Genomic DNA, 26,814 nt, shown 5'->3' on the forward strand with positions numbered 1-26,814 from the left:
CTTCCTTGTCACCGGCCAGGACACACAAGGGGAACTCATCCATCTCCAACTGTGGTGGGGTTTCAACAGAGTTGAGCAGACTCCTGTCTGCGTCCTTTGACAGCTCTGCCTTTCCCCACAAGTCCCAAAAAAGGCTGGTCCCTCCCAATTATCACTGGGTGCAGCAAACCTTCGACCACCCCAATCTCATGGGATGCCATACCGTGGTTTGTTTTATCAGACACCCTGGCGACAGGATAGTCCTTGGCATCCCCGTGGATACAGTGTACCTGTCACGATATGACTGGCCCTGCGTGACGCGACCCGACGATCGGTTGGTCACAAAAAACAACCAAGACAGACAAGGGGACACCGGGGACACAATTACAACGGTGGGCCCTGCAATATGGAATGGGGAAAGGGACACCTCCTGCACTCTCCTGAGGCTGTTCCCTGGATTATCCTGACGTCTGTACGGCTTCTTTCAAACCGTCTGACCAGGTTACCTTAGCCCTCACTCACCCTGCACCTAACCCTCACTAGGGAATTGGTAAGTGCGGACACTGGTCCCACTGCTGCAGTTATACAACACCAAGGAAAATAACAGACAGGGTAAAACAAACAACATTTAGCTTTCTCTGCCGTCATGCACTGGACAGCAGAGTAAGGCACCCGAACGCCACTTTCAGCTGTATGGCCACTGCACCAAATAAGCTGCTAACACCACTGCTCCAGATAACTCCTCTCTTTGGAATGGTTGATTTCCAAAGGACCTGTATTACAAACAGTCAGCTGGTGTACCAGGTGACCTTATATAGGAAGGAGGGAGTGGTCACCACCAGCAATAACAGACTCACAAAACATGTAGTAACACCAGCGGCCACGGGGGCAAAAACTGACATTAACCCCCGATGGCCAGAAAGGAAAAAAGTTTATATATGAGAAGCCCACACTGACACAGATCCAAAAATGGATAGTGACAGCACCCCCATGTGTTTCCCTGCGATTAACTGATAGAGAAGTGTGGCCCTAGCTAGTGTCACCAAACTCCCTGAGTCTGAGTCCTGTCACCAGCACCTCATTTATTGACATGGGACATGCCTGCGACCCCTCACCGGGCTGATAGTCCACACTGCAGGTAGGGTAGGCATAGTAGTAGCAGTGCCTCCCAAGTTTACAGTTCGTCTGCATTTTGGGGATCTCCCTGGGCAACCCAGGTCTGCACCGGCCTAGGAAGGGAGTGCACAAACCGGTCCATGACTACGCGCTCGACCATCTGGGCTGGGTTAGAGGACACCGGCTGCAGCCATTTTTGCACCAGATGTAGTAGGTCGAACATTTGGGATCGAGGGGGTTTTTCCCCACAGTGCACACAGTGGTGAACCCTTTGTGCTCTGACTGACTTAGTCACTCCTGTGCATGCCAAAATGTTAGTCTTAAACTTTGCATACTCCTGCGCATCCTGTAATGCCAAATCATAATAGGCCTTCTTGGGCTCACCAGTCAAATAGGGGGCCAGCACCTCTGCCCATTGCTCTGGCGGTAGCTTCTCATGCTCTGCTACCCGCTCAAACACAGAAAAGCCTTCAGATCATCCCCCGGGGTCATTTTTTGCATGGCTCATCTTACCGTCTTCCGAACGTATGTGTCGTCACCTGAACTTGGGGGAGGGGCTGCCAGCCTTCCACGAACCGCCTCTGCCAGTAAGTCAATCCGCTGGTGGTGTTAATGCTGCTGCATTTGTTGTATAAGCAACTTACTGGTCTCTTGCTGCACCATCTGTTGCTGCTGATGCTGTAATTGTTGTTGCTGCTGGGCTTGTAACAGATGTTGGAGTAGGTTCTCCATCTTGCCTGTCATCTACTCTGGCTTGTGGCCGTCACACTTGTTCGCTGGTTAACTTCCTGCACTTCTAATACCACCTGTGGTAGACTCAGCTGGGCACAGTTATATCTGGAACACCGTCTCTTTAAGAAAGTGCTTGGTTACTGTAGCAGCATTAGCCAAGCTTAAAAGTAAACACAGCCCTCTGGGCGAAACAGCAAAAAAGGAAAGAAAACAGTCCTTTTTTGTAGCGGGATCAGCATTGTGCACAGTTCAGTTGAGGCACACAACTCCCTGGAGTCCTATCTTTCCAGGAACCACTGGAAGCTGAAATCCGATTTCTTATATTTTATTATGGTGCTTGAACCTCTAGGTTCAAGCAACATATTGTAATCCGATTTCTTATATTTTTATAGTGCTTTGAAGAAAGCACTATCATGTAATCCGAACGCTGCTAAATTATTCTTCTAATTATTATTCAGTTGATTTCCGCAATTACTGCGGCCCGAACCGCTACACACAGACTCCGTTGAGGTGTCATTTCGAAGCCAGCGTCCACGAGTGGTGTGCTAAGTATTTTTTGTGTCGATCGGATTTGTAGTTTTTGCGCAATTTGCATTTGAAAAAAAATGTTCCCGTCATTGAAATGCATTGTCTCATTGGAAAAATTTTGCCATAGGAATACATGCGGCAGTCGTGAGGCGATTCAAATTTGAGGACCAGTTGCGGCAGTTAAGCTCATTGATATGCGCAGGCAGACCCAGTTACTATGCCAACGCCTACAAACTTTACATGACCCCACCAGGACACAGTTTCTGGCAGATATCAGCTCTTAAAGTGAAACCCACAGCACAAATGCAAATCTAGCTTCATCACATGACACATGCCCCTGAGAGAGAATGTGCGCCAAAGTGGATTTAGAAGCCCAGTGAGACAAATGCTCTTAAAGGGCCGACGCGCCAAAGTGATTCTTAAAGGGCCGGCGCGCCAAATCGAAAGCTGAGTGACCCCAGGCTGCTAATCGGAGGCTGATCGACCCTGGCCTCCAAATCGGACCCTGGGGGGCCCCGCTCACCAAATCGGACCCTGGGGGGGCCCCACCCACCAAATCGGACCCTGAGGGATCCCGGGCACCAATTCAAGCCCTTAGGAGCCCAGGCCACCGAATCGGATCCTGAGGGGCCCCACCCACCAAATCAGACCCTGAGGCCAAAGTGGCCCCTGAGAGGCACCCACAGTTAAAATGGATCCTGAGTTGAAAGTCTTGCAGGGGCAGCAGGCAAGTCTCTCTTAAAGGGGCAGCCCGGGCACCATTTCAAAGCACTATCTGTACTTCCTTCAGGAAATACACATCTAATTATTATTCAGATTTCCTCAATTAATGCGGCCCGAACCGCTACACGCACAGATTCCGTTGAGGTGTCGTTTCGAAGCCAGCGTCCACGAGTGGTGTGCTAAGTATTTTTCGTGTCGATCGGACTTGTAGTTTTTGCGCAATTTGCATTTGAAAATTTTTTTTCCCGTCATTGGAATGTATTGTCTCAATGCATTTCAATGGGAAAATTTTGCCATAGGGAAAACATGCCCTGAGGCGATTCAAATGGCAGTTAAGCTCATTGATATGCGCAGCCAAACCCAGTTACTATGCCAACGCCTACGAACTTTACATGACCCCCCAGGACAGAGTTTCTGCCAGATAATATCAGCTCTTAATCTAGCATCATCACATGACGCATGCCCCTGAGAGAGAATATGCGCCAAAGTGGATTTAGAAGCCCAGTGCGCCAAACTGGCTCTTAAAGGGCCGACACGCCAAATCGAAAGCTGATTGACCCCGCCCACCAAATTGGACCCAGAGTGACCCCGCCCACCAAATTGGACCCAGAGTGACCCCGCCCACCAAATTGGACCCAGAGTGGCCCCGCCCACCAAATTGGACCCAGAGTGGCCCCGCCCACCAAATTGGGCCCAGAGTGGCCCCGCCCACCAAATTGGGCCCAGAGTGGCCCCGCCCACCAAATTGGGCCCAGAGTGGCCCCGCCCACCAAATTGGGCCCAGAGTGGCCCCGCCCACCAAATTGGGCCCAGAGTGGCCCCGCCCACCAAATTGGGCCCAGAGTGGCCCCGCCCACCAAATTGGACCCAGAGTGGCCCCGCCCACCAAATTGGACCCAGAGTGGCCCCGCCCACCAAATTGGACCCAGAGTGGCCCCGCCCACCAAATTGGACCCAGAGGCCAAAGTGGCCCCTGAGAGGCACCCACAGTTAAAACGGATCCTGAGTTGAAAGTCTTGCAGGGGCAGCAGGCAAGTCTCTCTTAAAAGGGGCAGCCCGGGCACCATTTCAAAGCACTAACTACTTCCTTCAGGAAATACACATCTAGTTCTTCTTATTATAGTGTTTTAAAGAGAGCACTATCTTGTAATCCGAACGCTGCTAACTTATAGTGCTATTGTAATCCGAGCGCTGCTAACTTATTATTCAGTTGATTACCGCAATTAATGCGGCCCGAACCGCTATACGCACAGACTCTGTTGAGGTGTCGTTTCGAAGCTAGCGTCCATGAGTGGTGTGCTAAGTATTTTTCGTGTCAAAAGGATTTGTAGTTTGCGTTAGAAATTTTTTTTTCCCGTCATTGGAATGCATTGTCTCAATGCTTTTCAATGGGGAAATGTACCCACAGACAAAACATGCCCTGAGGCGATTGAAATGGCAGTTAAGCTCATTGATAGGCGCAGGCAGACCTACTATGCCAACGCCTACGAACTATACATGACCTCTCCAGGACAGAGTTTCTGGCAGATAATATCAGCTCTTAAAGCGAAACCCACAGCACAAATGCAAATCTAGCTTCATCACATGACGCACGCCCCTGAGAGAGAATGTGCGCCAAAGTGGATTTAGAAGCCCAGTGAGCCAAACTAACTCTTAAACGGCCGACGCGCCTAAGGATTCTTAAAGGGACGGCATGCCAAATCGAAAGCTGAGTGACCCCAGGCTCCAAATCGGAGACTGAGCCACCCCGGCCTTCAAATCGGAGGCTGAGCCACCCTGGCCACCAAATTGGGCCCAGAGTGGCCCCGCCCGCCAAATTGGGCCCGGAGTGGCCCCGCCCGCCAAATTGGGCCCGGAGTGGCCCCGCCCGCCAAATTGGGCCCGGAGTGGCCCCGCCCGCCAAATTGGGCCCGGAGTGGCCCCGCCCGCCAAATTGGGCCCGGAGTGGCCCCGCCCGCCAAATTGGGCCCGGAGTGGCCCCGCCCGCCAAATTGGGCCCAGAGTGGCCCCGCCCGCCAAATTGGGCCCAGAGTGGCCCCGCCCGCCAAATTGGGCCCAGAGTGGCCCCGCCCGCCAAATTGGGCCCAGAGTGGCCCCGCCCGCCAAATTGGGCCCAGAGTGGCCCCGCCCGCCAAATTGGGCCCAGAGTGGCCCCGCCCGCCAAATTGGGCCCAGAGTGGCCCCGCCCGCCAAATTGGGCCCAGAGTGGCCCCGCCCGCCAAATTGGGCCCAGAGTGGCCCCGCCCGCCAAATTGGGCCCAGAGTGGCCCCGCCCGCCAAATTGGGCCCAGAGTGGCCCCGCCCGCCAAATTGGGCCCAGAGTGGCCCCGCCCGCCAAATTGGGCCCAGAGTGGCCCCGCCCGCCAAATTGGGCCCAGAGTGGCCCCGCCCGCCAAATTGGGCCCAGAGTGGCCCCGCCCGCCAAATTGGGCCCAGAGTGGCCCCGCCCGCCAAATTGGGCCCAGAGTGGCCCCGCCCGCCAAATTGGGCCCAGAGTGGCCCCGCCCGCCAAATTGGGCCCAGAGTGGCCCCGCCCGCCAAATTGGGCCCAGAGTGGCCCCGCCCGCCAAATTGGGCCCAGAGTGGCCCCGCCCGCCAAATTGGGCCCAGAGTGGCCCCGCCCGCCAAATTGGGCCCAGAGTGGCCCCGCCCGCCAAATTGGGCCCAGAGTGGCCCCGCCCGCCAAATTGGGCCCAGAGTGGCCCCGCCCGCCAAATTGGGCCCAGAGTGGCCCCGCCCGCCAAATTGGGCCCAGAGTGGCCCCGCCCGCCAAATTGGGCCCAGAGTGGCCCCGCCCGCCAAATTGGGCCCAGAGTGGCCCCGCCCGCCAAATTGGGCCCAGAGTGGCCCCGCCCGCCAAATTGGGCCCAGAGTGGCCCCGCCCGCCAAATTGGGCCCAGAGTGGCCCCGCCCGCCAAATTGGGCCCAGAGTGGCCCCGCCCGCCAAATTGGGCCCAGAGTGGCCCCGCCCGCCAAATTGGGCCCAGAGTGGCCCCGCCCGCCAAATTGGGCCCAGAGTGGCCCCGCCCGCCAAATTGGGCCCAGAGTGGCCCCGCCCGCCAAATTGGGCCCAGAGTGGCCCCGCCCGCCAAATTGGGCCCAGAGTGGCCCCGCCCGCCAAATTGGGCCCAGAGTGGCCCCGCCCGCCAAATTGGGCCCAGAGTGGCCCCGCCCGCCAAATTGGGCCCAGAGTGGCCCCGCCCGCCAAATTGGGCCCAGAGTGGCCCCGCCCGCCAAATTGGGCCCAGAGTGGCCCCGCCCGCCAAATTGGCACCTGAGAGGCACCCACAGTTGAAACGGATCCTGAGTTGAAATTCTTGCAGGGGAAACAGGCAAGTCTCTCTTAAAGGGGCAGCCCGGGCACCATTTCAAACCACTATCTGTACTTCCTTCAGGAAATACACATCTAGTTCTTTTTCTGCTTATTATTATTCAGTTGATTTTCCGCAATTAATGCGGCCCGAACCGCTACATGGACAGACTCCATTGAGGTGTCGTTTCGAAGCTAGCGTCCACGAGTGGTGTACTAAGTAATTTTCGAGTCGATCGGATTTGTAGTTTTCGCGCAATTTGCGTTTGAAAAAACTTTTTCCTCAATGCATTTCAATGGGAAAATGTTGCCACAGAGAAAACATGCCCTGAGGCGATTCAAATGGCAGATAAGCTCAATGATATGCGCAGGCAGACCCAGTTACTATGCCAACGCCTACGAACTATACATGACCTCTCCAGGACAGAGCGTCTGGCAGATATCAGCTCTTAAAGCGAAACCCACAGCACAAATGCAAATCTAGCTTCATCACATGACACATGCCCCTGAGAGAGAATGTGCGCCAAAGTGGATTTAGAAGCCCAGTGTTACAAACACTCTTAAAGGGCCGACGCGCCAAAATGAGTCTTAAAGGGCCGGCGCACCCAAATGAGTCTTAAAGGGCCGGCGCACCAAATCGAAAGCTGAGTGACCCCATGCTCCAAATCGGAGGTTGAGCCACCCCGGCCTCCAAATTGGGGGCTGATCGACCTTGGCCTACAAATCGGAGGCTAAGCCACCCTGGCCTACAAATCGGACCCTGAGGGGCCCCGCTCACCAAATCGGACCCTGAGGGGCCCCACCCACAAAATCGGACCCTGAGGGGCCCCACCCACAAAATCGGACCCTGAGGGGCCCCACCCACAAAATCGGACCCTGTGGGGCCCCACCCACAAATTCGGACCCTGTGGGGCCCCAGCCACAAAATCTGACCCTGTGGGGCCCCGGCCACAAAATCTGACCCTGTGGGGCCCCGGCCACAAAATCGGACCCTGAGGGGCCCCTGTTGTGAGTTCATTTTCCCCTTCACCTTTGATGTCTGATGAACTCCCTCTGCTGGTGAAGAGAGGTTGTGAAATTGATTGGGATGGGAAGAACCTGTTGTCTGAACAGGCGTAGTGTGATTGGACATCTGGAATTTGAGTGGATATAAGGCAGCCGACGCCCTGCAGGGTTTGCTGGTGATCCTTTCTGCTCTGAGCTCTGGCATCCAGTTTTAGTTCCTGTCTACTAAAAGCTAAGTTTTGCCCTGCTATTATTCCATGAGGTTTAGTCTGGTTTCCATAGTGTTTGTATTCAGCCAGTCCTGGTTGGGACTGGCTGAATTCCATTTTTGTCTCTGATCAGTTGATCTCTTTGCTCTGTTTTCAGAATATACCTGAGTGCTGATATAGTGATTTTGAAGTCTAGCAACTTCAGGGCCTTTTTTCCTATCAGACGGTTGGGACATTTTTGTAGGGTTTTTTGCGGATTGCAGCCAGCATCTTTTCTGTCCTGTCCTATCTAGCTAGTTGGGCCCCATCATTTCCTCAGCCTGTCTTTCTGTCTGTGTTTGTGTTTTCATCTGTTTTTCACCGACAATACATGTTGGAAGCTGTTATGTCCCAAAAAGATCCTGTAACATCTAAAATGAATCCCTGTGCTTTCTTTTCCCGAAAGTTCTCCCCATCCGAACGTAACTATGATGTGGGGAGTCGGGAACTGTTAGCCATGAAATGGGCATTTGAGGAGTGGAGACATTGGTTGGAGGGAGCTAAACATCAAGTCGTGGTCCTTACTGACCACAAGAATTTGATTTACCTGGAGTCGGCCAAACGCTTGAATCCTAGACAGGCTAGGTGGGCCTTGTTTTTCACACGTTTTGATTTTGTGGTCTCTTTTCTTCCGGACACTAAGAATGTCAAGGCAGACTCCCTCTCTAGGAGTTTCTTTGCTGATTCTCCTATTGTGACCAAGCCTGCTACCATCTTAGGTGAGGGGGTAGTTCTTTCTGCCATCTCACCCGATTTGAGACGTGCTCTGGAAGAGTTTCAGGAGGACAAACCTGAGCGTTGTCCCATTGGAAAATTGTATGTTCCTGACCAGTGGAGGAAGAGAGTGATGTCTGAGGTTCATTGCTCTGCATTGGCTGGTCAGCCAGGTATTTTTGGTACTAGAGATTTGATGAGTCGGTCTTTTTGGTGGCCCGCCTTGTCTTGTGATGTCAGGAATTTTGTGCAGTCCTGTGGGACTTGCTCTCGGTCTAAACCTTGTTCTCGCTCTAGTGGGTTGTTGATGCCTTTGCCGGTGCCCAGGAGGCCATGGACCCATATTTCAATGGATTTTATCTCTGATATGCCTGTCTCTCAGAGAATGACTGTTATTTGGGTGATTTGTGACGGATTCTCTAAGATGGTCCATCTTGTACCACTCCCTAAGTTGCCATCTTCCTCAGAGTTGGTGCCCTTGTTTTTGCAACTGGTGGCTCGCTTGCACGGGATTCCTGAGAACATTGTATCTGACAGAGGAGTTCAGTTTGTTTCTAGATTTTGGAGGACTTTCTGTTCCAAGCTGGGAATTCAGTTGTCCTTCTCCTCTGCGTTTCACCCTCAGACCAATGGGCAGACGGAGAGAACAAACCAGACTTTGGAGTCGTATTTGAGATGTTATATTTCTGCTGATCAGGATGATTGGGTTTCATTTTTTCCCTTGGCCGAATTTGCTTTAAATAATAGAGCTAGTTCTGCCACTTTGATGTCACCTTTATTTTGTAACTTTGGGTTTCATCCTCGATTCTCTTCAGGGCAGGTGGAGTCTTCTGCCTGCCCAGGTGTTGACACTGTGGTGGAGAGAATGCACCAGATCTGGGACCAAGTGGTGGATAAGTTGTCTCTGTCCCAGGAAAAGGCCCAGTGGTTTTCCAACCGGCATAGGACCATTGGTCCCCGGTTTAAGGTGGGTGATATGGTTTGGTTGTCATCAAATAATATCTCTATGAAGGTGGCTTCTCCAAATTTTAAACCTAGATTTATTGGACCTTACAAGATTTGGAGATTCTTAATCCAGTCTCTTTTCGATTGGCTCTTCCTGTTACATTCAAGATCCATAACGTGTTTCATAAGTCTCTGTTAAAGAGGTTTGTTGAGCCAGTAGTTCCTGTGGTGGCACCTCCTGACCCTGTATTGGTTGAAGGTAATGTGGAATATGAGGTTGAGAAGATACTGGATTCTCGTCTGGTTAGACGGAGACTCCAGTATTTGGTTAAATGGAAGGGTTATGGCCAGGAGGATAATTCTTGGGTCCCTGCATCCGATATTCATGCCAAAAGATTGGTTCGTGCTTTTCATCGGGCCCATCCTGATCGCCCTGGTGGCGTGGATGAGGGTTCGGTGACCCCTCCTCAAGGGGGAGGTACTGTTGTGAGTTCATTTTCCCCTTCACCTTTGATGTCTGATGAACTCCCTCTGCTGGTGAAGAGAGGTAGTGAAATTGATTGGGATGGGAAGAACCTGTTATCTGAACAGGCGGAGTGTGATTGGACATCTGGAATTTCTGAGTGGATATAAGGCAGCTGACGCCCTGCAGGGTTTGCTGGTGATCCTTTCTGCTCTGAGCTCTGGCAACCAGTTTTAGTTCCTGTCTATTAAAAGCTAAGTTTTGCCCTGCTATTATTCCATGAGGTTTTGTCTGGTTTCCTTAGTGTTTGTATTCAGCCAGTCCTGGTTGGGACTGGCTGAATTCCATTTTTGTCTCTGATCAGTTGATCTCTTTGCTCTGTTTTCAGAATATACCTGAGTGCTGATATAGTGATTTTGAAGTCTAGCGACTTCAGGGCCTTTTTTCCTATCAGACGGTTGGGACATTTTTGTAGGGTTTTTTGCGGATTGCAGCCAGCATCTTTTCTGTCCTGTCCTATCTAGTTAGTTGGGCTCCATCGTTTGCTCAGCCTGTCTTTCTGTCTGTGTTTGTGTTTTCATCTGTTTTTCATCGACAGTACATGTTGGGGGCTGTCTATTGCTTTGGGGTCTGCTCTGGGGCAGTTTAGACTTCCCCTTTCCTTCTTTAGGCTTATGTAGTTCTCCGGCTGTGACGAGGGGTCTAGGGCACCGTAGGAACCCCCCACGGCTACTGTTAGTTGTGGTGAATAGGATCAGGGGTCTGCAATCCGATAGCTACCAACCTCTCCGGTTTTCTGGACTTAACTTGTATTTTTGTTTTCTCCTCCTCCGGTGACTCATTCATAACAGGCCCCGGCCACAAAATCGGACCCTGAGGGGCCCCGGCCACAAAATCGGACCCTGAGGGGCCCCGGCCACAAAATCGGACCCTGAGGGGCCCCGGCCACAAAATCGGACCCTGAGGGGCCCCGGCCACAAAATCGGACCCTTAGGGGCCCCGGCCACAAAATCGGACCCTGAGGGGCCCCGGCCACAAAATCGGACCCTGAGGGGCCCCGGCCACAAAATCGGACCCTGAGGGGCCCCGGCCACAAAATCGGACCCTGAGGGGCCCCGGCCACAAAATCGGACCCTGGGGGGCCCCGGCCACAAAATCGGACCCTGAGGGGCCCCGGCCACCAAATCGGACCCTGAGGGGCCCCGGCCACCAAATCGGACCCTGAGGGGCCCCGGCCACCAAATCGGACCCTGAGGGGCCCCAGCCACCAAATCGGACCCTGAGGGGCCCCGGCCACCGAATCAGATCCTGAGGCCAAAGTGGCCCCTGAGAGGCACCCACAGTTAAAACGGATCCTGAGTTGAAAGTCTTGCAGGGGCAGCAGGCAAGTCTCTCTTAAAGGGGCAGCCCGGGCAGCATTTCAAAGCACTATCTGTACTTCCTTCAGGAAATACACATCTAGTTCTTATTATTCAGTTGATTTTTGCAATTAATGCGGCCCGAACCGCTACACGCACAGACTCCGTTGAGGTGTCGTTTCGAAGCCAGCGTCCACGGGTGGTGTGCTAAGTATTTTTCGTGTCGATCAGATTTGTAGTTTTTGCGCAATTTGCGTTTGAAAATTTTTGTTTCCTGTCTTTGGAATGCATTGTCTCAATGCTTTTCAATGGGGAGATGTAGCCACAGACAAAACATGCCCTGAGGCAATTCAGATGGCAGTTAAGCTCATTGATATGCGCAGCCAGATCCAGTTACTATACCAACGCCTACGAACTTTACATGACCCCCCAGGACAGAGTTTCTGCCAGATAATATCAGCTCTTAAAGTGAAACCCACAGCACAAATGAAAATCTAGCACCATCACATGACGCATGCCCCGGAGAGAGACTGCGCCAAAGTGAATTTAGAAGCCCAGTGCGCCAAACTGGCTCTTAAAGGGCCGACGCACCAAAATGAGTTTTAAAGGGCCGGCACGCCAAATAGAAGGCTGAGTGACCCCAGGCTCCAAATCGGAGGCTGATTGACCCCGGCCACAAAATCATACCCTAAGGGTCCCCACCCACAAAATCGGACCCTGAGGGGCCCCGGCCACAAAATCGGTCCCTGAGGTATACCGTCCACCAAGTCAAGCCCTGAGGAGTCCAGGTCACCGAATCAGATCCTGAGGGGCACCACCCACCAAATCAGACCCTGAGGGGCCCAACAGGCCAAAGTGGCACCTGAGAGGCACCCACAGTTAAATCGGATCCTGAGTTGAAAGTCTTGCAGGGGCAGCAGGCAAGTCTCTCTTAAAGGGGCAGCCCGGGCACCATTTCAAAGCACTATCTGTACTTCCTTCGGGAAATACACATGTAGTATTATTATTCCACTTCTCTGTTTTCTGCAATTAATGCAGCCCGAACCGCTCGGCGCAGAGACTCCGTTCAGGCGGCGTTTCGAAGTCCTCGGTGGGGACAGGTGTGCTATGTATTTTTGGATTCGATCCGATTTGTAGTTTTTTAAAAAATCACATATTGAGCAAAAATTTTCCCATAGGAATTAATGGCGACCTTTCCATGACTTCCAACTGACATGGATTGAAGCCACAGCGCAGGTGCAGTGACCTTACAAAAATGGCAGCTATGCAAATGCAGCTTCCACACATGACCCGTATTAGCTAATAGAAGCTGACATATTGCTGATTCAAGGTCTTAAAGGCACAGCGCTCCAATGGCTTCTGAAAAGCCGCACCCAGTGATGGCTAACCTTGGCACTCCAGCTGTTGTAAACAGGGCTGTGGAGTCGGAGTCGTGGAGTCGGAGTTAGTTTTGGTCGGAGTCGGTAGAAATGTACCGACTCCGACTTTAAAAAAAAAATGTATTAATATTTCATAATTGAACTTTCATATGAATTTTATAAATGTTACTCAAATATATATGTTCTATCAAACTATGAACAACAGTGATAAGCAGTTCTGCTGGAGATAGACATTTCTTACTTCTTGTGTGTCACTGTTCTCCACTGCCCTTATCTAATCTTATACTTGGTTAACCTCATGCTGCCCCAACCCCCCTACTTACAATGTATGAAACTGAAAGTGAAAATGTGTTGCAAATTCTTAGTAGTAAAGCTCCTCCTCTAGACTAGATCGTACTAGGTGTGCGTCTTCCAAGCATCTCACAGCTGCCTGCTACTCAGAAGAGGAAGACTGTAAGAAGTATTATCCTTACAACAAACTTTGCATCAGTTAACTGTGAGTACATGAGGAATAATAACAGTATTACTGTCCACTATATCAGTTGTACGACCTGGCAATAATTTTGTACAATTGTTTTTAGGAAAAACAATTGTCATTTGGATTGTGAATGCAGAATTAAAAACCTGAGAATGTCAAAGAAGCATCACATTAAATCAGCTGTATTTGAACATTTCACCATCACTCAAGATAGAAAACATCATGTCTGTCAGTGTATGACAAATGATCCAGACAAAAACAAATGCTGTGAAGCCAAGATGAGTGCATATTCAGGCAAAGATAAAAATGCTCCTACCAGAGCTTCTAATCTAAAGAGACATTTACAGCGCTTTCATCCAGAAGTACTGAAAGCAGTGGATGAGAAAGACTGCATCCAAACCAATGAACCAGTGCCCAGCTCTTCCAGCCAAACAAAGGAGCAGAGAACTTTGCAGCCATCAGTTGCAAGATATTTTGTCAGTGACAAAGTTACTGTGACAATGACAGTAGATACATTTAAAAAAACAGATCATAGAGCTTGTTGGAAAGGATAGTGTGCCTATTTCATTATTTTCACGACCAGCTTTTATGTGTCTGAATGGGGAAATGGCCCGCAAGCTTGGTGTTTCTCTGGAGAGAGAGAGTATTAGAAAATTAGTAATCGAAGAAGCTTTTAAACAAAAGGAAGAACTTAAAAAAACTCTCAAGGGACGCTTTCTGTTTCTTAAAATGGATGCCTGCACACGTCACAGAGTGAACTATTTTGCCATCAATGTCCGATTTGTTTGTGACAAAAATGAAATAGTTACCAAGACATTGGCAGTAAAAGACACCAAAGCTCATCACACCAGTGAGTTTCTCCAGGTCTTGGTGGAAAAGGTTCTGCAAGACTATGAACTTAAAAAAGAGCAAGTTCTTTCTGTCGTAACTGACAATGCTTCAAATATGATAAGTACTATTAAGCTAATGAATGAGAGTAATGATGGTGACCAGCAGCTAGAAGAACATTCTGGGTCCACAGACACAGAAATGTTTGAAATAGAGGAACACAGTATTGTAACTGAGGAGCAAACTGAAGATGCTTCAGATGAACAGCAACATGATAGTTTAGATGATCTTGTTGACACTGTGTCAATATGTTCTTTCATTCATCACATGCGCTGTGTTGTGCATACGCTACAGCTGGCTATAAGACAGTCTGCAAGAAGGACATGCTGCTGCACTGATTGGCAAGGTGAGAAAATTGGCTACTGTTGCCAGAACCCCTAAAGTTGACTCAGTTTTGAAGAGACGTGCTGGAAAAGGGGCAATTATTGATCAAGCCACACGATGGGGCAGTACTTAATGATTCAGCGCTTGGTTGAGCTGAAAACCTTTCTTGTAGACATGGCTAACCCTCAACTGACGCTAAATGAAAGTCAGTGGAATCAGGTGACTGAGCTGGAAAAATTGCTAGAGCACCCATTTACAGTGACTAAAAAATTACAAGCAGAGGACTTAACTCCAGGTATTTTCTTAAAGGAGTGGAAGAACCTGATGTTTCGCCTGTCCCAAAGAGGAGGGTTAATTGTAAGTGGCATTGCTACATCAATGAAACGGAGAGAGGAGCTACTATTACAAAATAACATTCTTTTGGCAGCTGCTTATTTAGACCCAATGCATCGGATTCTTCTAGATGATCAACAGCTAAGTAAAGGAAAAGAAGCTCTGTTTGAAATAGCAGTAAGGATGAAAGGGTTGCAAAACAGTCAGGAGGAACAAGAAGAATTTGGTCGTCCTGCCACATCTTCACCCTCATCATCAACTGATGAAGAATTTAATTTTGAAAAATATTTGGATCACAAGGACCGTGCAAAGCGTTCCCGCATAGAAGAAGAGTCATCCCCATCAAGGAACACAGCCAGTACATTTCAGCAGAATTTTTCATGTGCACTAAAAGAAATTGAGAAATTTGACCGTTCATCAAAAATAACAGTGCAACAAGCGATTCCTCTGTATCCTGACATTGTCAGAGATGTTGCCCGAGTGGTTACTGCTTTGCCACCAACACAAGTTAGTGTAGAGAGGTTGTTCTCTGCTCTCAAAATAATTAGATCAGATTTGAGGGCATCCATGAAGGAGGATCTGACAGAGGCAATACTTTTTCTGAGGACAAATTTATAGATTTCTTCTTATTAACTGCATAAAAGTGTTTATTGCATATTTACTTACAGTTTAGAAAAGTTTATAAAAGTTATTTGCTATATTCTAATTGTATTCTAATAAATGTAGTTTTTGCTCTAAGTGGTCTGGTTACTTATATGATGGTGAGAAACTGAATAAGCACGATGTTTAATATTTTGCAACAGTAAATTTGTTGTTATGAATTGGCCATTTATGAAGGAGTCGGAGCCGGAGTCTGAGTCGGAGCCTGATAAAATCCAGAAGTCGGAGTCGCAACTGTGGCTTACCGACTCCACAGCCCTGGTTGTAAAACTACAACTCCCAGAATGCCCTTGCAACCTGCAGCAGTTGAGGCATGCTAGGAGTTGTACTTCTCCAACAGCTGTAGTGCCAAGGTTCGCCATCACTGCAGTCGGACGTCAAAGTGGCCCCTGAGGCAAAGTGGCAGCATGTGTCAACATGGCTAAAGTGGCTACCAAGTGGCCAAAGTGGCTACCGAGGTGCCGAATGTGCCAAAGTGGCTACCAAGTGGCCAAGGTCGCTACCGAGGTGCCGAATGTGTCAAAGTGGCTACCAAGTGGCCAAAGTGGCTACCGAGGTGCCGAATGTGCCAAAGTGGCTACCAGGTGGCCAAAGTGGCTACCGAGGTGCCAAATGTGCCAAAGTGGCTACCATGTTGCCACCAAGTGGCCAAAGTGGCTACCGAGGTGCCGAATGTCCCAAAGTGGCTACCAAGTGGCCAAAGTGGCTACCGAGATGCCGAATGTGCTAAAGTGGCTACCAAGTGGCCAAAGTGGCTACTGAGGTGTGGCTACAGAGATGCCGAATGTGCCAAAGTGTCTACCGAGGTGCTGAATGTGCCAAAGTGGCTAACAAGTGGCTACCGAGGTGCCAAATATGCTAAAGTGTCTACCGAGGTGCCAAATATGCTAAAGTAGCTAACAAGTGGCCAAAGTGGCTACCAAGATGCCAAATGTGCCAAAGTGACTACCGAGGTGCAAAATGTGCTAAAGTGGCTACCAAGTGGCCAAAGTCGCTACCATGTGGCCAAAGTGGCTACCGAGGTGCAGAATGTCCCAATGTGGCTACCAAGTGGCCAAAGTGGCTACCGAGGTGCCGAATGTGCTAAAGTGGCTACCAAGTGGCCAAAGTGGCTACTGAGGTGTGGCTACAGAGATGCCGAATGTGCCAAAGTGTCTACCGAGGTGCTGAATGTGCCAAAGTGGCTAACAAGTGTCTACCGAGGTGCCAAATATGCTAAAGTAGCTAACAAGTGGCCGAAGTGGCTACCAAGTGGCCAAAGTGACTACCAAGATGCCAAATGTGCCAAAGTGACTACCGAGGTGCAAAATGTCCCAATGTCGCTACCATGTGGCCAAAGTGGCTACCGAGGTGCAGAATGTCCCAATGTGGCTACCAAGTGGCCAAAGTGGCTACCGAGGTGCCGAATGTCTCAAAATGGCTACCAAGTGGCCAAAGTGGCTACCAAGTCGCCAAGTGGCTGCCGAGGTGCCGAATGTGCCAAAGTGGCTACCAAGTGGCCAAAGTGGCTACCGAGGAGCCGAATTTGCCAAAGTGGCTGCCAAATGTGCTAAAGTGGCTACCGAGGTGCCAAATGTGTAAAGTGGCTACCAAGTGGCTGCCGAGGTGCCGAATGTGACAACTTGGCTACTAAGTGGCCAAAGTGGCTACCGAGGTGCCAAATGTGACAACGTGGCTACTAAGTGGCCAAAGTGGCTACTGAGGTGTGGCTACCAAGGTGCCAAATGTGCCAAAGTGGCTAACAAGTGGCTACAGAGGTGCCGAATGTGCCAATGTGGCTACAAAGTGGCCAAAGTGGCTACAGAGGTGCTGAATTTGCCAAAGTGACTGCCAAGTGGCCAAAGTGGCTACTGAGGTGCCGAATGGGCCAAAGTGGCTACCAAGTGGCCAAAGTGGCTGCCGAGGTGCCAAATGTGCCAAAGTGGCTACTGAGGTGCCGAATGTGCCAAAATGTCTGCCAAGTGGACAAAGTGGCTACAGTGGTGCCGAATGGGTTTTAGGAAGTTTCGCCCCCAGCATTTCGCCCCCAGCAGTTCGCCCCCAGCAGTTCGCCCCAGGTACACTTCGCCCCCGAATATTTCGCCCCCAGCATTTCGCCCCCAGGTTGTTTCGCCCCCGCACATTTCGCCCCCGCACATTTCGCCCCCGCACATTTCGCCCCCGCACATTTCGCCCCCGGATGTTTCGCCCCCGGATGTTTCGCCCCCGGATGTTTCGCCCCCGGATGTTTCGCCCCCGGATGTTTCGCCCCCGGATGTTTCGCCCCCGGATGTTTCGCCCCCGGATGTTTCGCCCCCGGATGTTTCGCCCCCAGCAGTTCGCCCCCGGATGTTTCGCCCCCGGATGTTTCGCCCCCGGATGTTTCGCCCCCGGATGTTTCGCCCCCGGATGTTTCGCCCCCGGATGTTTCGCCCCCGGATGTTTCGCCCCCGGATGTTTCGCCCCCGGATGTTTCGCCCCCGGATGTTAAGCCCCCAGCAGTTCGCCCCCGGATGTTAAGCCCCCAGCAGTTCGCCCCCGGATGTTTAGCCCCCGGATGTTTAGCCCCCGGATGTTTAGCCCCCGGATGATTCACCCCCAGCAGTTCGCCCCGGATGTTAAGCCCCCGGATGTTTCGCCCCCAGCAGTTCGCCCCCGGATGTTTCGCCCCCAGCAGTTCGCCCCCGGATGTTTCGCCCCCAGCAGTTCGCCCCCAGCAGTTCACCCCCGGATGTTTCGCCCCCAGCAGTTCGCCCCCGGATGTTTCGCCCCCAGCAGTTCGCCCCCGGATGTTTCGCCCCCAGCAGTTCGCCCCCGGATGTTTCGCCCCCAGCAGTTCGCCCCCAGCAGTTCACCCCCGGATGTTTCGCCCCCAGCAGTTCGCCCCCGGATGTTTCGCCCCCAGCAGTTCGCCCCCGGATGTTTCGCCCCCAGCAGTTCGCCCCCGGATGTTTCGCCCCCGGATGTTTCGCCCCCAGCAGTTCGCCCCCGGATGTTTCATCCCCAGCAGTTCGCCCCCAGATGTTTTGTCCCCAGCAGTTCGCCCACAGCAGTTCGCCCCCGGATGTTTCGCCCCCTGCTTTTTGCCCCCAGATGTTTCGGCCCCAAATTAGGCAGGGAATTTTGGCCTTGTGTTTTAGCCCTAAGACCGCTTTCACAGTAGCCACTTTCCCAAGTGCTAAGCACTGGAAAATCGCTAAGAAGATTGCCAATTTTGAATATACTACATGGTGGCCTGATTCTAATGTATCGGGTATTCTAGAAGGCACAGCCACGTGGTATGTTGCACAGGTTATGTAGTATATTGGACAGTCCACGTAGTACATTGTACAGGCCACGTAGTATATAGGACAGCCGACGTAGTATTTTGTACAGCGCACGTACATAATTGCACAGTCCACATAGTAAATTGCACAGCGCACATAGTAAATTACACAGCGCACATAGTATATTGGCCAGCCAACGTAGTATATTGCACTGGTCACGTAGTATATTGCACTGTCCACGTAGTCTAGGAATGTGAGCACTATATTCGTGTTTAAAAAAAAAATAATAAAGATATACTCACCTCAGCCACGGGCCCTGAAGTCCTCGCGCCTCTCTGCAGTGCTGGCGGTGGCTTCCGGTCTGAGCGTTGGACCTGCGATGATGTCGCGGTCACATGACCGTGACATCATCGCAGGTCCTGGACGTTGTGCATTGGAGAGAGGCGCGGAGGACAGCGCGACGTTGGAGGGGGTGAGAATAACTTTTTTTTTTATCATTATTATTTTTAGCATTACATCTTTTCACTATTGATGCTGCAATAGGCACCATCAATAGCGAAAAGTTGGTCACACAGGGTTAATAGCAGCGTTAACGGAGTGCGGTACACCGCGATCCGTTAACGCTGGCATTAACCCTGTGTGAGCGGTCAGCAGTGAGTGCAGGGCAGTGAAGCAGCGGCCATTTTTATGGCAGACTGTGACCGTCGCTGATTGGTCGTGGGCGTTTTGCCAAGACCAATCAGCGACTTGGATTTACATGACAGACAGACGCCGCGACCAATGAATATACGAATAAAACGTTACAGACAGAAAGACGAAAGTGACCCTTAGACAATTATATAGTAGATAAGTCAATGGCTAGAAAAGCGAGGTGTTGTTTCGGCCAGCTCTTTTTATTTTATTACAGGAGCTATTTTTGAGCACTTAGCGTTCATCAATAGCCTGTATCTTATGGGTCATTACCGAGAGCGCTCACAAAAGCGCTCTGAAAAATGCCAGTAAAGCACGTGCTTTGGAGTTCTAAAACAGTGGCAGCATAAGGGTGCTTTCACACTTCCGCTACATATGCACTACAGGCCGCTCGTTCGCTTCTGTAATGCCGCATTCCGCTAACCTGCAGCGGAACGAAATGAAGAAAATGCTCTTCTTTTTGTTCTGACACTGATAGCGGAATGCGGCATTACGAAAGCGAACGGGCGTCTGCAGATCGCGGAACCCAGCCGTTCACGTCTATGGGCAATGCAAGCGGAATGCCAGCATTCAGCCAGCATTGCCCTGGGGTCAGCTGGATGTCAGATCCAGAGCGGATCGACCTCTGGCGGCCACAAACACAAGTGACCGGTCATCAGAATGGTGACCGGTCTGCAAACCCTGTCTTATGAGGAAAGGTTGCAGGATTTGGGAATGTTTAGTTTGCAAAAGAGAAGACTGAGAGGAGACTTAATAGCTGTCTACAAATATCTAAAGGGCTGTCACATTGTAGAAGGATCAACTTTATTCTCATTTGCACAAGGAAAGACTAGAAGCAATGGGATGAAACTGAATGGGAGGAGACACAGATTAGATATTAGAAAAAACTTTTTGACAGTTAGAGTGATCAATGAGTGGAACAGGCTGCCACGAGAAGTGGTGAGTTCTCCTTCAATGGAAGTCTTCAAACAGAGGCTGGACAGACATCTGACTGGGATGATTTAGCGAATCCTGCTTTGAGCAGGGGGTTGGACCAGATGGCCCAGGAGGTCCCTTCCAACTCTACGATTCTATGATTCTATGATTCTATGATTCTAAGTGTGAAACCACTCTAAAATTACAGTGTGCAAGAGGCCTAAAATCTAAACAATTTTGAACTTTTACCTGACCCAGCACTGACCTGCTTTGTTGCAAGTTTTGTTGCAGATGTAACAAGTAGCATGGTCACACGTCCTGCAAGTTACATTAGACTAGCTTTTATTCCATCTGTATATCAGAATATAGCAGTGTCTGAAATCTCCACAAAGAGAGAAGTGTACTGCCACAAAAAATCAGTCAGCTTCCACAGCAATTCACTTAATACAATTATGAATTCAGTTCTGTCCAAACATGGAAGGAGGAAGTTGGTCCATGAGAATCACATTTACTTATTTTCCAAACGAACCGCTGACGATGTTCATTCCATCTGGGTATGTGAAAAACGGTCGACTTGCAAGGGACGTGTTTGGACCAATGAAGAATCTGGCGAAGTTGTGAAAGTAGTCAATCTTCACAATCACGCAGCACAAGCTGCAAGACCTGAAGCAATCCGACTTGTTAATGAGGCTGTGAACAGGGCAAGGACAACACAGGAGACACCACAACAGATTCTCACAGACGTCGTTTCAGGAGCCCATTGTAATGTTGCAGCACTTCTCCCAAGGAAAGCATCACTGAAGAGGACAATGCGATTAGCAAGGCAACTTGGCAATATCCCAAGGTTACCTCAAACCCTTGATCAACTTGTTATCCCCCTCAAGTTCCAGGAGATCAGTATTGATGGTGTCCAGCAGCAGTTCCTTCTGCATGACTCTGGTAAGCTACTTAACCATTTAACATTGTATTAAAACAATTCCATTATGCATAATTATTGCAAAGTTTATTTTGCACAAATGTGAAAAATGCTACACTATAAGGTGCTGATATAAAATACTATGTGATTTTTGCCTTCAAGGGAAACTTTGAGGGTAATATAATGTAGTGAGGCCTACTGATTCCAACTAGTGTTGGCCGATCACTGGAAAGATAGGATCAGATCAGGCTGATCATACCGAAAGATTGGAATTAATTCAGATCCAATCTCCAGAGCTAGATGTAGATATATATATGCACACTGTACGCCCGAACAGTGTGTGTGTGTATATATATGCATATATGTGGGTGGGTGATGGTGGTCTGGCACTTTTGGAACTTTGAAATGCAATAAAGGATTTGTATAAGACTTCAGCAGCGCGGAGGTCTTTCTTCATGGATGCATGTTAAGTACGGGCGGAAGCCAACCCCTACTCTAGCAGCACACTGAGTCCTCAGCAACAATCTCAGTTGAGCCACTCTTCTTCCAGCTTTCTTGCATATATATAATGGCCCCAAGCTGCGCTGTTAAAAAATAAACAAACCCAGTTATTCAACTCTCTCTCCGGTGTCCAGCGCTGTCTCCGGCGGTGCAGGGAATTCCGAAATCCCAATGCTATGCATTCTGGGTTGTGCATCACCACCTCTGCACATGTGCCGGGCTGTTCTGTGACGTGATGTGGTGCTTTCCCAGGACCGTCTAGTGAGCGGTCCTGGGATCACTCTCCACTGTAGTTATAGTACGGCAGGCACAGAGGCGGCGATGCGCCGCCTGGATTTCGGGATTCCCTGCACTGCTGGGCTAGGAGCCGGAGCCAGTACTGGACACTGGAGAAAGAGGTGAGTAACTGGGTTTGTTTATTTTTTAACAGCGCAGCCTGGAGCCATTTACTAAAGCTAAATATGCACACACGCTGTACACCTGTATAGTGTGTGTGTGTGTGTATATATATATATATATATATATATATATATATATATATGCGCACACTGTTCGGGAGTGTATGCCCGGACAGTGTTTTCAGATTACGGAGGATTCCGATTTCTAATAAAGATCATCATCATGATCTGGCTACAAATCGGATCGTAATTTAAAATAACGATCAGCCTGAAAATCGTAATAAATTACGATCTTCAGTGATCGGACCGGCCCACACTAATTCCAAATATGCAGCATTGTACTGGCCATACCTGTCCTGGATGCTGCCCCGGAGTTCAGCCTCGCCTGTCTGCGGCATGCACGGACTGAACTGCCATCGCCGGCTGATTCCTCGGCTCTCGTAGTTCAGTCCTGCAGATCCGTGGACAGGTCGGGCTGAACTCCGGAGCTCAGGTGAGATACGCCATGATTTGCAGATGCGTTTTGCCTGCTGCTTCCAAGCACTTTTTAAGCACTTTGCAAGCGCTTTGGCAAAACGCTTCTGCAAATAGGGGACGTGGCCAAGCTCTGCTATGGGCGTGGCCATGCCCTGCTATGGCCTAAACCGAGCGTATTTGGCGTGGTTTGCAGGCATTTTTCGGGAGGTTTCCCTCTTGCCCATTCCCATTCCTTCCGGGATCCGCCGGAAAATAGCTTTGAAGCTATTTTCCGGTGGGGCGTTTTCCGGCCCCTGCCGGAATCCGCCCGTAACCCGCACCATAGACATGAAAGGGCGGGTTTCAGGCAGGAAACACAGCACGGAATACGCCTGTAAATCCAGCTTGTCTGGATAAAGCCTGAGGCCTCGTGCCCACTGACGGAAGGGGATTGTGGAGCGGCATCTCCGCAGCGGCTGTAATTGCGGTAGCAATTGGAGATCCCACAGGAATCTATTTGTGCCTGCAATTGTGGCCACTATTGTGGTACCCTAATTCTGTATCAAAATCTTCACTTAACTCTATGGATTTAGGTACAGGTTTTAGTGCAGGATTTCAGCCCCTTGTCTGAATGGCTGGAATTTTGTTTGTATAATGGCAGCATACATTGACATGCTGCACTGCATGTTTTTTTTTTTGTAAACAAAATTTTTTCATCAGCATGTGGATGGGATTTACACATTAATGCTGCATATGACCCCAGCCTAATGGACCATTCAGTTATGCCTTAGGCCAAAAGCACACTGGTGATTTTACTGGTGTTTTTTGCGTCCTGCACAATCCTCTCAATGAGACAGCATAGGCAGCGCGGACGTCACGAACGTCCGCGCTGCCCACCCGACGACTAGCGTGCCCATCCGCCTGAATGGAATGCCCCATTCAGGCGGGCGGACCGCCCAGTCGTTCATTCAGACGTCCAGCCGCACGCCGCGTCTGGATGCGGCTGTCAACTAGACGGCCCGTTCAGCATAGTGGCGATCGGCCGTGCTGAACGGCCGTCTAGTTGAAGGGTCTAAAGGTACCCTAAAAATGTGACCTATTTCAAGTTTGGAAGTAATTTTAATTTTAAACAAAAATATATAATTTTCCACTGGGACAATATATGTTGTAAAAAACTATTGGTTGGCCCCTTCACACTAGATTTTGCTTCAGTTTTTTATTATGAAATCAGAAAATCTGGAGCAAAATGTGAGTATTTAATGTGAGATATGAACAGAGTCTTCTGATTAGGATATTTTTTTTGTGAATTTATCCCAAAACTCTGTCTGCTGCTTGTTACACTTTTTCTGTTATTTCCTCTACTAATACTTTCATTTTAAATTAGGAAATGGACACAGCCGTATGTTGATATTTGGAACAAGAGACAATCTCCATCTACTGGCACAAAGTAGAGTGGTTTGCTGATGGCATGTTTTTCACTACACCAGCCTTGTTTAAGCAACTTTACACAATCCATGTAGTCCACAGCGGCCTTGTTGTTCCTGTAGTGTACACCTTGCTGACAGACAAGAGCCGTTCTACATACCAGAGGTTGCTGCAAGAGCTGAAGAACTTGCAGCCTGGACTGCAGCCAGACAACCTGATGTTGGATTTTGAACTAGCTGCAATACAGGCATTTGAAAGTGAATTCCCCAACCTTCTGAAGACTGGCTGCTTTTTCCACCTATCACAGTCGGTTTGGCGTAAAGTTCAAAATGAAGGACTCAAGATGCAATACCAAGGTGACCATGAATTTGCCCATTGGATACGCATGATACCTGCCCTGGCCTTTCTACCACCACAGAATGTTGTGCAATCATTTGAAGAATTGGTGGAAGATCCTGACTTTCCACAAGAAGCAATACCTATTGCCAACTATTTTGAAGACAGCTATATCGGTCGAATGAATCGCAGAGGACGTCAAGCACCTTTGTTTCCAGTTCAATTCTGGAATGTGTATGAACGAACATTGAATGATCAACAGCGAACAAATAATGATGTCGAAGGATGGCACCGTAGCTTTCGAGAAACATGTGGTACTCTTTTCCAAAATATATACCGGTTCAATAACTGTCTGAAACATCAGCAAGAGCTCCATAGTTTTGAAATTATTCAGATAATAGCAGGAAATCCCATTGCTGCAAGAAACAAAAAGTATGCTGCAATTTCAGCAAGGGTTAAACGTATCGTGCAAGATTTCGATAATAGAAGCTTGATGGATTATCTGAGAGACATTGCCTACAGCTTTGATTTTTAGTTCATGGTCACATATTGTATGTTTTGAGAGCAGTGTTTTTAGCTGTAAAATAATTCAAGCATTATAACCTGCAATTTGTATTTTCTCTTTTTCTCTAATCCTTCCCCTCTATACCTTTTTATGTTTCTTGTTAAAACAGTTTTGATATATACAGTTAAAGCATAACTCTGCAAAAAACATGTTATGTTATAGTACCTGTGCCCATGATATTCATTTCCAAAGGAGACCTTCCAGCAGCTTCACTTCTGTGTGAAAAGTCTCATCCAAGTTAAAGCTCCATGTGCTGCAGGATTTCAGTGGTTGCTAAGGAGGTTGTTTCTCCTTAGTAGCAGTACTTGTGGATGGATTCTAGAGGGCGTGGCTGCACAGGAGCATGCAGCTAACAATATATTCCCTATGATGTATAAAGGGCTGCTGGTTTACAGCCCTCTGCAAAGCCCCCCCTATGTGTTCCGTCCTGTAACGGCTTTACACAGGCAGGGGGGAGCCCTCCTCTTGTCCAGGACAGAGCACATGAGCGGAGGGTGAAGGGGAGCTTTGCAGAGGGCTGTGAACAAGCAGCCCTGAATGTATCATAGGGAGCCAGGAACCGTTCTGCTCCCAAGGGGGCACGACCTCCTTAGTAACCAATGAAATCCTACTATTTTCCTGTCTGTTTGTAAAATTACTCATCTAGAAAACAAAGTTTGAGAATAAAAAAACTAATTTGATCAGAATTGTATATCTTAGACTCATATGGTGTATTATTAGTGATAAGCAAACCTGCCAATGTTCAGTTCAGGCAGGTTTTTCCCGGATGCAAAAGATCCAGGAGCAAATTGCTAGAGGCAAAACATCCAGGGATGAACTGCTGGGGGCGAACTGACAGGGGGCGAAACATCCGGGGGTGAAACATCCGGGGGCGAACTATCCGGGGTCGAACTGCTGGGGGCGAAACATCCGGGTACGAACTGCTGGCCGCGAACTGCTGGGGGAGAAACATCCGGGGGTGAACTCCTGGAGGTGAACTGCTGGGGGCGAAACATCCGGGGGCGAACTGCTGGGGGCGAAACATCCGGGGGCGAAACATCCGGGGGCGAACTGCTGGGGGCGAAACATCCGGGTATGAACTGCTGGGGGCGAAACATCCGGGGGCGAAACATCCGGGGGTGAACTGCTGGGGGCGAAACATCCGGGGGTGAACTGCTGGGGGCGAAACATCCGGGGGCGAACTGCTGGGGGCGAAACATCCGGGTACGAACTGCTGGGGGCGAAACATCCGGGGGTGAACTGCTGGAGGCGAACTGCTGGGGGCGAAACATCCGGGGGCGAACTGCTGGGGGCGAAACATCCGGGGGCGAACTGCTGGGGGCGAAACATCCGGGTACGAACTGCTGGGGGCGAACTGCTGGGGGCGAAACATCCGGGGGTGAACTGCTGGAGGCGAACTGCTGGGGGCGAAACATCCGGGGGCGAACTGCTGGGGGCGAAACATCCGGGGGTGAACTGCTGGGGGCGAACTGCTGGGGGCGAAACATCCGGGGGCGAACTGCTGGGGGCGAAACATCCGGGGGCGAACTGCTGGGGGCGAAACATCCGGGGGCGAAACATCCGGGGGCGAAACATCCGGGGGCGAACTGCTGGGGGCGAAACATCCGGGGGCGAAACATCCGGGGGCGAACTGCTGGGGGCGAAACATCCGGGGGCAAAACATCCGGGGGCGAAATGTGCGGGGGCGAACTGCTGGGGGCGAAATGTGCGGGGGCGAAACAACCTGGGGGCGAAATTCTGGGGGCGAAATGTTCGGGGGCGAAGTGTACCTGGGGGCGAACTCCTGGGGGCGAACTGCTGGGGGCGAAACTTCCAACTCCCTGCCGAATGTGCCAAAGTGGCTACCAAATGGCCAAAATGGCTACCGAGGTGCCAAATGTGCTAAAGTGGCTACCAAGTGGCCAAAGTGGCTACCAAGGTGCTGAATATGCCAAAGTGGCTACCAAGCGGCCAAAGTGGTACCGAGGTGCTGAGTGGCTACCAAGTGGCCTGAGTGGCTACCGAGGTGCCGAATTTGCCAAAGTGGCTGCCAAATGTGCTAAAGTGGCTACCAAGTGGCCAAAGTGGCTACCAAAGTGCCAAATATGCTAAAGTGGCTACCAAGTGGCCGAAGTGGCTACCGAGGTGCCAAATGTGTAAAGTGGCTACCAAGTGGCCAAAGTGGCTACTGAGGTGTGGCTACAG

The 26,814-nt window shown here is 50.2% G+C and overlaps 1 protein-coding gene and 1 long non-coding RNA gene across 5 annotated transcripts in view; both read left to right on the forward strand.

The window, feature by feature from the left end:
• Window positions 1-26,814, forward strand: part of SNX9 (sorting nexin 9) — a 555,224-nt gene that overhangs the window by 422,639 nt on the left and 105,771 nt on the right. The window lies entirely within an intron of this gene.
• Window positions 18,185-25,316, forward strand: LOC141098142 (uncharacterized). Its single transcript, XR_012234157.1, has 2 exons — window positions 18,185-20,972; window positions 23,689-25,316. It is a non-coding gene; the product is annotated as an uncharacterized lncRNA (long non-coding RNA).

Source organism: Dendrobates tinctorius, unplaced genomic scaffold (assembly GCF_039654945.1).
Source record: "Dendrobates tinctorius isolate UK_male_01 unplaced genomic scaffold, ASM3965494v1 ptg000087l, whole genome shotgun sequence".
Classification (NCBI taxonomy): Eukaryota; Metazoa; Chordata; class Amphibia; order Anura; family Dendrobatidae; genus Dendrobates; species Dendrobates tinctorius.